Source organism: Pinus tabuliformis, chromosome J, assembly GCF_031772625.1.
Source record: "Pinus tabuliformis cultivar Carrire ecotype Pingquan chromosome J, CPIR1, whole genome shotgun sequence".
NCBI lineage: Eukaryota > Viridiplantae > Streptophyta > Pinopsida > Pinales > Pinaceae > Pinus > Pinus tabuliformis.
In genome coordinates, this window is record NC_142295.1 from 1571156924 (window position 1) to 1571172649 (window position 15726).

General features: G+C 38.8%; 1 pseudogene; it reads left to right on the forward strand.

Moving 5' to 3' along the window:
• Positions 1-848: 848 nt before the first annotated feature.
• Positions 849-15726, forward strand: part of LOC149233489 (eukaryotic translation initiation factor 3 subunit A-like) — a 47630-nt pseudogene continuing 32752 nt past the window's right edge.

The following is a 15726-nucleotide window of genomic DNA, read 5'->3' on the forward strand; positions in this document are numbered from 1 at the left end:
CAATGGTTGTAACTTTTCCTGTTTATTAATTGATGAGCGACTGCTATTATAGTTCCAATCTCATTATCTATCATGGTGATATGTTGATTTATTTCCTTTCTGACTGAAATATAGTTGTGCCTTGGTAGTTTTTATTTTGGTATCTGTCTCTTCCTTTGCATGTGCAGGTATTCGTTATGATCTGTTGGAGCAAGGGAGCGAGGATATCAACTCTGCTTCAATCATAGCATTGGACTCCAGGTTAGTCTTCTTGATTCACCTTTGATGCATAACTAGGAACTTGCGTAGCAGCGTGGTTTGTTTGTGGCTAGTTCTATGATAGGCTAGTGGGATCACCTCTGTCCGCAGAGGGGATTTACCTTACCAACAGCTACAGAATCTGAGGACTGAAGAAGAAAATGAGAAGAAGCAGAAGAAAATTTTAAAAACTCTAGTAAGGTGATGATATTTGATGATACAAGCATCCTTTGGTACATTATTGGGAATGTAATATTAATATAATGATCAGGTGCCACTCTAGTGGTCAACAATAGGCAAGTAAATTTAGCTTTAAATGGCTAGTTAAATTTCACACTAAATCTCCATCAAATTGCCAATAAATCACTATAGTCTTGTTGTAGTTTGAAGTAGGACATTACATGCCAGAACTTCTACAGGTAATTTATGATTTCAGCAACAATACACTTCCTTAGAAAAGCTAAACCTTTCTAACTGTTCTATACAATATTCTCTTGTCTTTTTTTTGCATTTTGAGTCAATCCCTTAAGTTTTGGGAAATCCTCTAAGTTATTTGTATAGCCCTGAGGTTACGAGTAAGTTGGAAGGTTTTTGGTTTTCTGTTTATCTCCATGGCGACCTTTTCCAACCCCAAAAATTCTCAAGTGGACTCAAGTTAACCATTGTTATTTATATATATTTAGTTGTGCATGGAGAGTGTTTTGACATAAGAAGAATACATTATAATTACTCGTATAATTCTTTTCAGATTTGAGTTGGGATATTGTACTAAGATATCTATAAAACAATCTGATGCCTGAAACATAGTATTATGTTTACATAAGCAGAAAAATGTGCCAAATTTTTTAGGAACTTTGATATTATTAGTTGTATGTAGAATTGGTGAATGTTGGCCGGAAACAGACGACATTACAAGCTCTTCATGACTTGATATGATCAAAATTATATAGAGCATGGAAAATACCTCTTGAAATAGTAAGGTTAAAATATGTGGAGCTTTGCATTGAAATGAGGCATGCTAGGTTTGCAAAAGATGTGCTTATTAAGTATTGTATCATATACCAACAAGTTAATGTCAGTTCATTGGATGATGTTATCAAGTATTTCCTCCATTTGTTTACTAAGAAGATTGAATAAGCTCAAGCATAGGCTTTTGGGATTGCCTTTGATGTTGAGGACGTAGAGGCAGAGAAGAGGATAAAGGACTTGATGCTTAGTTGTGTCAGTGGAGAGAAATGGAAAGACATGTTTGACTAGGAGCTTGTTACACACTGGCTTAAGTTTCTCTCTGAAACATATAGGGCTATGCTTAAAATACTTGCCAACAATTCAATGATGGAAGAAATATACGTGGTAAGAACTATTCAAATTTATTTTTGCTGAAAGAGATGAAAAAGTTTCATTTTTGGGGAGTATTTTGTATTAATTGTTGTTAATAAAGTGTTGCTTACAATAGCCAACTGTTTTGAAAATTTGGATGCATTGTCAGTGATTTACATCTTGTTCTAGTATCTTAAGTGGTTTTTTCTTCATGGAAAGTGTGGTAGAACTTTGTCCTATATATTGTATCTCATTAACAACAAAGACACATGCTACACATCCTCCTAACATGACCTACTACTGGAAATAACAGTTGTTGTATATATAATTGGATTGGATTAGTCTTGTGCAATAGAAATGTTTTTATTAGAATATCCACTGTGGATTAGGTCTTCATTTTGGTGTGGCTGACTACAAACCTAATTAGATGGATAGATTACTACACATTGATCCTTTTGTTTCTGTCTACAATATAAGTGGACAACATAGTTCTGCTAGCTTTGTGAAATAATTCGTAATCACTTGGTAAATTTGACTAAGTACTGTTGGAAATAATACTGAGAGGGGGGTGAATCAGTATTATCAAGTTCTTTTTAATAAATCTTCCTTATTTATACTTTGAATTATTCTTGTATGTCAGTACCATAAAACAACGAGCATGAACAAGAAAAACAAATAGTCACACCAAAGAACACCAGATATAAGGTGGAAACCCAATGTGGGTGAAAACCACCTGCTGCAATATGTTTCTATCTTCTTTCAATTAGAAAATCATTTTACAATGCTTTTGTACTGGTGCATTCCTTTACCAGTACGCAGGCTGCAACCTGCAGAGAGCTATAAATCTCTCTCGTTTTCCAGTCTCTCCTGGAAGGGAGCTACAACCCCCTACTTCCACTTTTCATAAATTTTCAAACTGGATCCAAGAATATCAAATACACATCAAGTACATGCAAATTACCCAAACTCCTTATACAATCAACCAAGAATTACCCAACTTCTCAGAATGATGTAAACAAAAAGATAGTACCAGAAATATAAACCCAGAACTCTGCAGCAATAAATAGAGGATGGTCAACAAATGTTTTAGGATGATCAACAATTTTTCTTTATCTGGGCTGCGTGGCTTCGCACTTCACCTTTTGCGTCTCTGCGTATCCCCGCAGAGAGCCTTCCACTGCACCGCGTACCCACGCACTGTTTCTTCAATCACGCCGCCTACTACTACTGTGGCCACGCACCCTCAGATGCTATCGCATCGCGTATCTACGCACCTGCGGCTTCTGTAGTGCCGCATACTTTCACTGTGCCTCCGCACCTGAACCTCTACCACGCTGCGTACCTTTATTGTTCTTCTGCACCTGAACCTCTATCGCGCTGTGTACCCACGCACTGCGCCTTCTTCTGCTGTGCATACCCACGCACTGCGCCTTCTTCTGCTGTGCGTACCCCCGCACTTGCACAGTTAATTACCTGCGAACCTCTGATTAGGGCCAAATTGACAGTCCACTAGTGTGCCACAGATAGTCAGATGCCCAGATCTGATCATGCGCCCGAGAGATCACACTACATAGATTCACTTTCAACTTCGCTTTTATATAGATCAAACTTTAAACCGATAACCCATTATTTCAGATCTTAAGATATTCAATTTGCAAAAGATATTGTGGCCAAGTGATCTCCTTCTCTATTTATAGTCAAGCCCTTATCCACACCATGGGACAAAACCATCAATAACCAATACAAGGGATCCAAACCGGGGCTAAATTAGATCCTATACCACAAGCCAAAACCATAGAATCAAGAACGGTGGGCTAAATACCACAGGCCAAACATAAGAAACCCCACGTGAGCGCGCTTCTTTGCCTTGAAGTGAGTGAACTGGGGGTCCGCACCTCATGAATGGGTAACCTGCGGGTATGTACGCACTTTATCTGTGATATTCATGCGGGTCCGCAGCTTTTGTACGGTGTACCTGTGTACCTCTTATTTTCCAACATATTTTGAGAGCCTGAATAGAGCATTGCCACTTAAGAGAGTTGCCATCAAGTACAACACCTGTAACATAGAGCCATACCATAATCATAATGCCAACAATCTCCCCCTTTGGACTTGATGGCAACTTCAAGATCTTCAACGTCATTCTCCCCCTTTGACATCAAGGGCAAAGGGTTATGCTCCCCCTAAGAACATGCTCCCCGTGACTATAAACCAGATCTGCAAAGAAGAACCATAATCCACCAAACACCATAAATGACCATGAAAGAGATAGAGACATATTGCAGCAATATTCAGACCAGCATCCATGATCTCCTTCTGTACTTCCTCCATAATGCCAACAATGCATTATATGCTCCCCCTGAACCTGTGCCATTCGATCTTCGATCAATCCACAACCCAGCATATGTATGCATATACCCCAGATGAGCCAACCATCAGAAAAGATTCAACAACAAGATGATGCATCAACAACCCCCAACTTTTGCCTGAGGTATTCAAAGGTCTCCTTGGGCAATGGTTTGGTGAGTATATCAGCAACTTGTTCCTTAGAAGGAACATACTCCAACTTGACCTTTCGTTCAAGTACTTGTTCCCGGAGAAAATGATATTTGATCGGTATGTGATTGGTCTTTGAATGCATGACTCGGTTCTTTGAAATGTTGATTACACTTGTATTATCACATAATATGGAGATGGGTGGTATACAAGTGATTTGAAAATCCTGCAAGGTCTGCATCATCCAAAGGAGTTGAGTGCAGCAAGATGCAGCAGCAACATATTCCGCTTCAGCTGTAGACAAGGCAATCGAACTCTGTTTCTTGCTGAACCAAGATACTAATCTGGAACCCATAAAGAATGCACCACCACTTGTGCTCTTCTTGTCATCCACGCTTCCGGCCCAATCTGCATCTGTATAAGCATGAAGTGTGAGATCTGTATCTCTAGGATACCATAAGCCATAGTTTTGAGTTCCTTGAAGATATTTGAAGATTCTCTTTACTGCCTGAAGATGAGTTTCCTTTGGATTTGCCTGAAAACTTCCAACTATTCCTACTGCATGCATTATGTCTGGTTGGGTACCTGTCAAATAAAGTAGACTTCCAATCATAGATCTGTAGGTTGGTTGATGCACTGTTGCTGATTCATCATTTGCACTGAGGCTACATCCTGTGACCATGGGTGTACATACTAGTTTTGCATCTTCCATGCCATATTTCTTCAAAATCTGCTTGAGATACTTGGTTTGAGACAAAAATATACCTCCTCCTTTTTGTTGGATTTGCAAACCAAGAAAATATGTCAGTTCTCCCAGCAAGGACATTTCGAATTCTTTCTGCATTACCAAGGCAAAGCTTTGACTCATAGCTTCTTCATTGCTGCCAAAGATAATGTCATCTACATACACAACAAGTATTAGAAATTTGTCATTTTCAACTTTTATATAAAGATTGCTATCTGCTGATCCTTTTGAAAAACCTTGTTGATGAAGATATTTGTCCAAATGATAGTACCAAGCCCTTGGAGCTTGTTTGAGACCATAGAGAGCCTTTTTCAATCTGCATACAAGATTTGGATCATTTCCAAGAATGAAACCATCTGGCTGCTCAATGTATACTTCTTCTTCCAAATCTCCATCAGAAAGGCTGATTTCACGTCCATTTGAAATACTTTGAAGTTTTGAAAGCTTGAGAGAGCAAGGAACATTCGGATGGCCTCAAGTCTTGCGACAGGAGCAAAAGTTTCTTCAAAATCTATTCTTTCTTGCTGCGCATACCCTTTACAAACAAGTTTGGCCTTGTTTCTAATTACTTCTCCATTTTCATTCAACTTATTTTTGAAGACCCATTTTGTCCCTATAACATTCTTATCCTTTGGTCTAGGAACCAACTCCCAAGTGTTTTTCTTTTCGATCTGCTCAAGTTCTTCATCCGTTGCTTTGACCCAACATTCATCTTTGCATACCTCTTTCACATTTTGTGGTTCAGTGGAAGAGAGTAATGCCAAATAGCTTGAAGCTTCTACAATTGTTCTTCTTGTTTGTACACCTGCTTCTTTCTGCCCCAAAATTTGAGATTCTAGATGATTCTTCTGAACATATCTAGATGAAGTCTTCTCTTCTATCCTTATCTGCTCCTCTGATTCTTCTTGAGGTTCTTCTTCTTCATCATTCTGTCTTTGAGGGTAGTCTTCATCTTCTTCGATATCTTCATGATTTACTTGCCTAGGAATGTATCCCTTCTCATCAACCACTACATCAATGCTGTCAACAATTCTTCCAAGTATTTTATTGTAGCACTTATATGCTTTGCTATGTGGAGAATAACCAAGAAGAATGCCTTCATCTGCTCTAGGTTCAAGTTTTCCAAGTTGCTCATCAGTATTCTTAATATAGCATTTGCTCCCAAAGATTTTGAAGTGCTTTACCGAAGGAGTCTCACCATACCAGAGATCATGAGGGGTTTGAGTGCTATTCACCCGGACATTTGTTTTGTTGAGAATAACAATCGCAGCATATGCAGCTTCACCCCAGAAAGTTGCGGGAGTTCCAGACTCATGAAGCATAGCACGAGCCATTTGTTGGACTATTCTGTTCATTCTTTCCACCACTCCATTTTGCTGAGGAGTTCTAGCTGTAGAGAATTATCTTCTTATCCCATGTTCTTCACAGAAATTGAAAAATTCATTTTAGGTGAACTCCCCACCTCTGTTGGACCTGAGGCACTTAATTTTGTATCCTGATTCATTTTCAACCAAGGCTTTAAAGGATTTGAATTTTTCGAATGCTTCATCTTCGTGCTTCATAAGTCCTAACCAGACAAACCTGGAGAAATCGTCAATGAATAATATCAAGTATTCTTCTCCTCGAGGTGTCCTTTTCCTGAATGGACCACATGTATCTGTATGTACTAGCTCAAGAGGCATGCTAGCTGATCCTTCCTTCTCTGGAAAGTTAGTTCTGGTTTTCTTTCCAAACTGACATGATTTGCATATGGTGTTGTCTGGAATTTTGATATCTTGAAGACCACGAACTGCCTGATATTTGCATGCTTTCCTTATTTGTGAAAAGCTTAGATGCCCCAACCTCCGGTGCCATAACCAGTGCTCATCATCCTTGCTCAGATAGCATTGTTGTTGTCCTTCTTCAAATATGTATAGATTATTTGGAGTTCTTTTACCTTTGATCACTGTTTCACCTGTATCAAGATCACGAACAAGACATCCATTTGATCTAAATATCACCTCGGTTCCATGATCACACATCTGGCTGACACTCAGAAGATTATGTTTCAATCCATCAACATACAAAACATTTCCAGCTTAGACCTTTTCTTTTAATTGAGAAATGCCTTTTCCTTTTATAGCTGCAGGAGTATCATTTCCAAAAGAAACTTTCTTTCCCTTTTCTAAAGCAGAATATGATTCAAGTTTTTATTTATCACCTGTCATATGCTTCGAACATCCACTGTCAATGTACCATAGATTTTCCTGTCCCTCTGCATAAAATGCTATCCCACATCTTTCTGTTTGTGGTTCCTTTATTCTCCATGTTTCAGTGCTTGAGGCTTGTTCCTTTGTCTACTGAAACCTGCTCCTGCATTCAGAATCTTCATGACCAAAGTTATTGCAAATAGAACATTCAACTTCATTTTCAAGAGCCGAAAAGTTGTTATAGGTCCTTTTTGTAATCCCAATCATACTTCTTTGTTTTTGAGCTTCTCTAGTCATGATTGTTTTATATGCAACACATTGCGCTGCTTTGCGACCAAAGTTATGGCAAGAGAAGCATTTTCCATTGAAGAAACTTCTGCGGTTATTAAATCTTCCGGCCAAATGATTGTAATTTCTATTGTCATCCATTCTTGAAGCAAATTGAGAGGAGTTTACCTGTGGCTGGTTGTAGCTTTTGTTCATTCTTAAGACGGATTGCCCCTGGTTTACCTGATAGTCTTTGTTTGTTCTTGATGTAATTCATCCCTGCTTTACCTGGTGATCTCCATTGTGCTTTTTCTCATTCCTTCTTGCTGCATCAAGATAACTCTTTGAGGTGGATGCTTGAGAAGTTTCTCCATTATACCCCAGACCTATCTTGTTTAGTGGAGAACACTGTACATTGATGATCTCATCCAGAGTTTCAGATCCTTTAACAAACTTAAGATTAATAGCCTTTGTTTTCTCAATCTCTTTTCTAAGACCAACAATTTCACCTTCTAATTTTTCAAGCTATTTTTCCTTTTCATCAATTTGAAATTGTAGAGTATCAATGATCATATTCTTTTCTTTTGTACATCTCTTGAGTCTAGAAATTTCTTCATAAGGGCTATCCACATCTATAGCATCCATGTACTCATCATCTTCAAATGCCATTAAAATTTTATAGTCATTACTTCGTTCATCTTCATCACTATTTGATAGACCATCACTATCTTCATGAGTGTAGTAGCTTTTATTATTTTCATTCTGTTTCTTGTTCCATCTAGCAGGTCCCTTTCCTTTGTCAATCTTATCTTTATGAGGACATTTCGCAGCATAATGACCTACTCTTGCACAAGCAAAACTTTTAAAAGGTAACCTACCTCTGAACCTTCCAGTACCCCGTTGAAGATTTCTGACAAAATTTGATTCTTCTTCTTCTTCTTGTGGTTGACTTGCTTCATAGTAGTCTCCTTTGCCTAAAGCCTTGAAAGCAGCTTCTCTCCTGTCTGATGGAACTCCTTTTCTCATTTCATAAGCAGTTAGAATTCTGTGTAGCTGAGACATAGTAAGAGTTCGTATATTTTCCTTTTCTTCTATTGCAGACACTTTAGATTCAAACTTGGGGGACAATGATCTTAAAATTTTTTCAACCACAATAGCCTCTTTTATTTCTTCACCCAAGTTTTTCATGCAATTAACAATCTCGTCTACCCGAAGGAAATAGTTAGCCACACTTTCATCATTATACATTTTGAGATTCTCATACTGAATCCTAAGGGTTTGAAGTTTAGCACCTTTACCTGTTCATCTCCTTCGTAGCTCAAGACAATCTTGTCCCATATTTCCTTTGCAGATTTATATTGCATAACCTTCACGAATTCTGTTTGAGATAAGCATCCCAGCAGAGTATTGATTGCTTTAGCATTTGTTTCATATTTCTTCTTCTCGGCCGGATCTGTAGGAGTAGCTGAAGGAAAAGTGTAGCCTGTATCTATGATATCCCAAACTTCTGTACCAAGAGATTGAAGATAGGCAGTAACTCTTACCTTCCAATAATTGAAGTTTGTCCCATCAAAAATTGGTGGCTTGATTGATGCTTCCCTCTCGTAGTTGCTCATGATGAATGATCTTCCTTCAAGCGATCAAGCTTCTCTGAAGGACCTAGCTCTGATACCAATTGCTGGAAATAATACTGAGAGGGGGGGTGAATCAGTATTATCAAGTTCTTTTTAATAAATATTCCTTATTTATACTTTGAATTATTCTTGTATGTCAGTACCATAAAACAATGAGCATGAACAAGAAAAATAGATAGTCACACCAAAGAACACCAGATATAAGGTGGAAAACCAATGTGGGTGAAAACCACCTACTGCAATATGTTTCTATATTCTTTCAATTAGAAACTCCTTTTACAATGCTTTTGTACTGGTGTAGTCCTTTACCAGTACGCAGGCTGCAACCTGCAGAGAGCTACAACTCTCTCTCGTTTTCCAGTCTCTCCTGGAAGGGAGCTACAACCCCCTACTTCCACTTTTCATAAATTTTCAAACTGGATCCAAGAATATCAAATAAACATCAAGTACATGCAAATTACCCAAACTCCTTATACAATCAACCAAGAATTACCCAACTTCTCAGAATGCTGTAAACAGAAAGATAGTACCAGAAATATAAAAGTAGACCTCTGCAGCAATAAATAGAGGATGATCAACAAATGTTTTAGGACAGATACACAATTTTTCTTTATCTGGGCTACGTGGCTTCGCACTTCACCTTCTGCATCTCTGTGTATCCCTGTAGAGAGCCTTCCACTGCACCACGTACCCACGCACTATTTCTTCAATCACGTCGCGCACTACTACTGTGGCCACACACCCTCAGATGTTATCGCGCCGCGTATCTATGCACCTGCGGCTTCTGTAGTGCCGCATACTTTCATTGTGCCTCCGCACCTGAACCTCTACCACGCCACGTACCTTTACTGTTCTTCCGCACCTGAACCTCTATTGCGCTGCGTACCCATGCACTGCGACTTCTTCTGCTGTGCGTACCCACGCACTGCGCCTTCTTCTGCTGTGCGTACCCCCACACTTGCACAGTTAATTACCTGTGAACCTCTGATTAGGGCCAAATTGACAGTCCACCAGTGTGCCATAGATAGTCAGATGCCCAGATCTGATCATGCGCCCGAGAGATCACACTACATAGATTCACTTTCAACTTCGCTTTTATATAGATCAAGCTTTTAAACCGATAACCCAATATTTCAGATCTTAAGATATTCAATTTGCAAAAGATACTGTGGCCAAGTGATCTCCTTCTCTATTTATAGTCAAGCCCTTATCCACACCATGGGACAAAACCATCAATAACCAATACAAGGGATCCAAACCGGGGCTAAATTAGATCCTATACCACGGGCCAAAACCATAGAATCAAGAACGGTGGGCTAAATACCACGGGCCAAACATAAGAAACCCCATGTGAGCGCACTTCTCTGCCTTGAAGTGAGTGAACTGGGGGTCTGCACCTCATGAACGGGTAACCTGCGGGTATTTACGCACTTTATCTATGATATTCCTGCGGGTCCGCAGCTTTTGTACGGTGTACCTGCGTACCTCTTATTTTCCAACATATTTTGAGAGCATGAACAGAGAATTGCCACTTAAGAGAGTTGCCATCAAGTATAACACCTGTAACATAGAGCCATACCAGAATCATAATGCCAACAAGTACATGGATAAAAAAAACACGCCTAATCTTAATCTACTTAAGACTTTGCAACTTGACCTTGATATAAGGTTTGAGAAACTAAACGTTGCAACCGAGCTTGAGCTCTCGCAAGTTGGTGAACTGAGTTTTTAACTTGTCATTTTGCTTTTCCTTGTACTATTTCTAATGACTGACATCATTGGGTGCGCATAAAGTTTTTTGGTCGATAGAAGATATTCATGGTCTTATGTGCATAGTTGAGAAGACTCCTAAGCCCCAAATGATGGTGATTTATTATTCAAAGCCACCAAAGATATTTTGGATATTAGAAAGTTGTTTATATCATGTTTATGCATGGTATAAGTTGTTTATCCAAAAAAAGTGGAAAATTATTTCCACCCTTTGGATCTCACTAATAAAGTTCAGCTTTTGCTAGGAAAGCTCTCTAAACACAGTGACAAATTGTCTTCTGCTTCGCCTACCCCAAAAGTGCACCTAGAGCAATACATTCCTTCTTTATAAAGGCTAAGTACTTTGAGAGTGTTACAATAGGTGATTGAATTTAGTACCAACTTTCATTGTTTCATGTTCTTTATTATTTTCTAGTGTGAGATCATGTGATTTGTAAATGTGAATAATTTTATAGAATTTTACAACTTAGGGGATTAATGGGATTGATGGGAGTAATTCTTATTTTGTTTAATTTTTTCTTTTGTATTATGGTACAACGAATGGAAATTTTATCTATTTTTGTCTCTGTGTTAAAGCATTTATAGCTGTTATTTTTCTACTAACATGTAGAGAGTTTTCTAGATTTATAGAAGCATGAATTTTAAAACTTAAGCATTAAATGTCCCAGGTATCACAAGTGTATGAAACCATGAAAATCATAGCCCTTTTGAGGATGGCACCATTTTCGGACTTTGTTTTCATATACAAGCTTAGTGTGGATGTTATGAGATACAAGTTCTTACAGTTGAAATTTGACCATTTAAAATGCATTGTCCAATTTGGCAACCACGTGAAGAATTTAGTATTTTTTATTTTCATTATTTAGAATAAAAAACTATTCCTTTTCTAATTTTGAGGGTGATTGTGTCTATGTGATTCTATGCATCGAGTATATTTTTTGAGAGTCAGGATGTTATAATTTACTTGATGGATTAATTGGCATAGGTCCTTGAGTTGGACAAGATTCAAAATCATTTAGGTATTCTTGCAAAATGCTCAAACAAGACTATGAGGCTTATACAATTTCCTTCTATTGAGGAAGTCACCAAAGCTCCTCAACACTTGCCGACATCGCTTTAATTCAAAGAAAGCATAGCAAGTTACTTGCAAAGTATTGATTGAGAGGTACAAGGAGGAGCATTAGTGGTAGATGCTTGAAATGTTATGTATTAGATTTCTTGTTTTCAGTTGCTTGAGTGTTTCGTACTGTATATTGTTGGAGTCTTTTATGGTAATGTTTCAGGATAAATTTGTTCTCTTTCACTGGTATTATCTCCAGATGATATGATTAAATTTTTCAGTAAATATTGTCCTAAATAAATTTTACTAGTATTGTCTTAAATATTTACTCAAAAATATTGTCCTAAAAGTATTGTCTTAAATATTGTCCACATATGATGGTCATTCTCGACATCCACATGTAATTCAAGAATAAAATCAATGGGCATACCGATTGGTATGGTATTTTTCAAGTTGTTTTGGTTGTTGATGAGGCACATATCAAGAAGAAGTACAAAAAGTTGGATCTGGTGCTCCATCTAGATAAGAACAAGTCTGTAGGTGTTAAGGGTGGTCTCAAGCTCATAGACGAAGAATGGGGTGCGCTCTTTCACAAGGATAAGATATCCTCTTGTGATAAATAAAGAAACATGTCATCCTTTCAACTACATCAGAATATTTAGAAACCCCTAAATGCAACATCGAATGCTAATAATGGTCATTACATACATCCTCCTCCTAGTCATCCCAACACAGGCACAAGCAGTTCCTTTCTCACCACGACCTTTTGGATGTCTTGTCCATTTTTTAAAATGTAGTACAAGTCCCCAAGACTTTATGTTATTCATCATCTTCTATACCTAACTTGTCAGAAACCCTTCATGGCCTTTGAAATCAAACCATTTTATAGGACTAGAGCGAATGATGCCACACAAAATCCCATGGTAGTAGCAGCTGCATTTTCTCATATGCTACTTGAATGATCTTTTCAATGTCTAAAGGTGTTCCCTATCCCAAAGTTAATTCATCTTCTCATAATGCCTTCACTAAGGGTTCCAAATTGGCTTCCAATGCCGACAGAAATGTGAAGGCTAAAAATGAGTCTGTTATGATAAAAGAAGATACTCCAAAGAAAAATCAAAATCAACGTAGGACTAAAGAAGATCATAGTGCAAATGCTAATGGAAATGGTAGAAAATCCAACATTGAGAAGAATAAGAGGTGAAGGAAAGCAAAGGAAATTGATTCTGATGATGAAAATGAAGTAAACTACAATGAATGTGACTTTGAAGTTGTAAAAGTTAAGGTAAGGGTGCATCAGACAACAAGGGGAAGGATGTTGAGGCAGAAAATAAGTAGTCGAGTAAGAAGAGGCTAAATATTGAAAAAAATGATGCCATGGAAAGTTCCATAAGAAAGAAATCACAAAATTCTGATACAATAGATACTAAGAAAGAAGAATAAGCACATGATATTAATGTACTTGGTGTTGATTTTCATGACTTTGACAAGGATCAAATTGAGAGTCATTTTGAAGAAGATCAGGTCTGGGTTATTTTTGACGATCCTGGACCTCACATCATTTGGTGTAGGAGTCTAATTCGGTATGATGGCCTGGTTTCCATTATCTTAAATAAATGCCTTAGCTCTTTCTTGTCAGCACATGAGAGTGGTATACTTAGTCTTCAAATAGTGAGGTTCGTATGCCTAGTGAGTGCTTAGTGTAACTTGTGTCTAAGTTCTTTCACTACAAAGGGAGAGGGTGAGAGTGACTCTCAAGTCGAAAGGGAGTAGTCCCAATACTGTTAGAGACACACAACACAACAAGACATGCGCAACTTCCAGTGGAGTAGTCCACACAGATGCAACAATCACAAACACAAAGTGAATAGATCTCACATACAACACCCAGTGGGATAGTCCACACGAGTGCGACAGTCATTATAGCAAGTTTACAAGGATGAATTTGTCGAGTGTCCGACAGAGTAGTCCACACGGGCGAGACAACATTAACAACCGATACAACACATTTCGAATGACATATGTACTAAAACAATCGAAGTAGTTCAATTATCTTAGTACATGTTAAAGCAACATGCATTACAAGCATCCAAAGAATAGTATTGTAAATAAATAAAATACATGTGTGAAAACGTGCTGACCTCTTAACAGGCTTCTGAATTAAGCAAAAGTTCCAAGAAACATCCATACACCATACATCATTAACCTTGATAGTGGGGCATTAGAGCCATTGCTTGCTCCTCAAAGAAAAGACTACAAACTTTCAAGGCTATGTGGGAGGAGCCAAGGTGAAAAGTCCTTTGCAAGTAAAAATGAGGGGTATATATAGCCAAGGGTGAACTTGACCCTTGTGACACTTCGACTTCTCTCATGACTGTTTGACTTACATGACTTTTCAACTAACATGACTCTTCAACTTTGTATGTGGGTATCTTGTACTTCCACATTACATTACATTGATTACAACAGTGATGGGGCTGAGACGATTGATGACATGACTCGAGATGATAGTGCTGGTATGTTCATGTTGATGGTGGTGTCCATGTCGAGCTGCAGTGTTGCTGAATGATGAGTGTACTCTTGGTGTATCATAACTTCACCTCTACATGACAAGGTGTGCAAAGTCTTCGATGGTCTTGGTGTTCACTTGATGTTGCATGTGCATGTATCCTCTTCGCTGGTTATTGGCATGCTTCATGTGTTCATTCATTCATGAAAAAATCTCCTACCATGCACTCCTTGTTCACCCCATTCGTTGTTGCACCATGTCTTATCCATGTACCTATCTCTACAATAACTCATGAAGAAATGACATCAAATCTAGAAATCTCCTAGTCTACCATGATGCATCATCTTTTGTTTTCAGGTGTAGGTGATTGGGAGAGAGGACAAGGCTCTAAAACTACATTGAGCATATTTCTAGTGGGAATGCAAGGCTCCTGGGCACTGTCAAGAAAACCTGCACGAATTTCACTAAGAGGCTCGGTTGAGAAGTCTAGGACAACAGTGACATTCTACGAGATCTGGCTCAATTGAGAGGTAGAACTGCACAATTTTTCTGGGGAAGGCAGCATGGCAGCAGGGGGCATTGGCAGTGAAAGCTGTGCAGATTTTCAGAGGAGGCTGGGAGCAAGATACGGGATCTTGCTAGCCAAAATTGCGCATACCTAGGAGAAAATCATGCATGACATGTTTGCACATTTTCTGGGTTGAAAGGGGCGTCAAGCAGCCGGTGGAAAATCCAAGAAAACTGCGCAACTTTTAGGAGGAGCAGCAGGACGGATGGCTGAGGGGGATGACTGACAGAACTGCACAATTTTCAGAGACAGTGTAGTGACATGTAGTGGGTGCATGTCCCTCTTGTCTAAACAATTTCTTCAGTTAGTGTAGGCAGGTAGGCTGAAAAATTCTACACAATGTTTGGGAGGAGTGAAGCCCGGGGTCATTGCCCGGTCAAATTCTCTGGTTTACTAGTGGAAAGCTTGATGGATAGGCTTGTGTGCAATGCAGATTGAGATAGCTTCTTGGGAAACTTCTGCATTGTTCTGGGTGACAGTCAAATAAGTTGATTCTAGGATTGCATAGTGGAGATTGTCTGGGAGGTAGCCTCAAGCTCTGCACAATTCTGGGTGGCAATGCTTAGCCATTGAAGGCTGAGATTGCACACTACAGCTTAGTGGAGGTCCAACTAATGGAGGGTGGTTCGGTCGGAAAATATTTGGCAAAACGGTTAAGTGTGTGAGAGAGTGAACTCGTGTATACATTTCCTTGCAAACTCACACTCAACATGACTTGATGACAAGACACCTCGAACCAACAAGACAATATATGCTCAGTGTGATTGACCAAAGGGTGCGATCGACAAGTGCGACACTTGAGATAGATCATTGAATGACCGTGATGACTCTTCCATGACATTTCATACAACTTCATGTGTGAGTGCAACATATTCTTACATAGTGAACACAACTTGAACACAAAAAGACGGACCTTGAACACAGCTAGAAC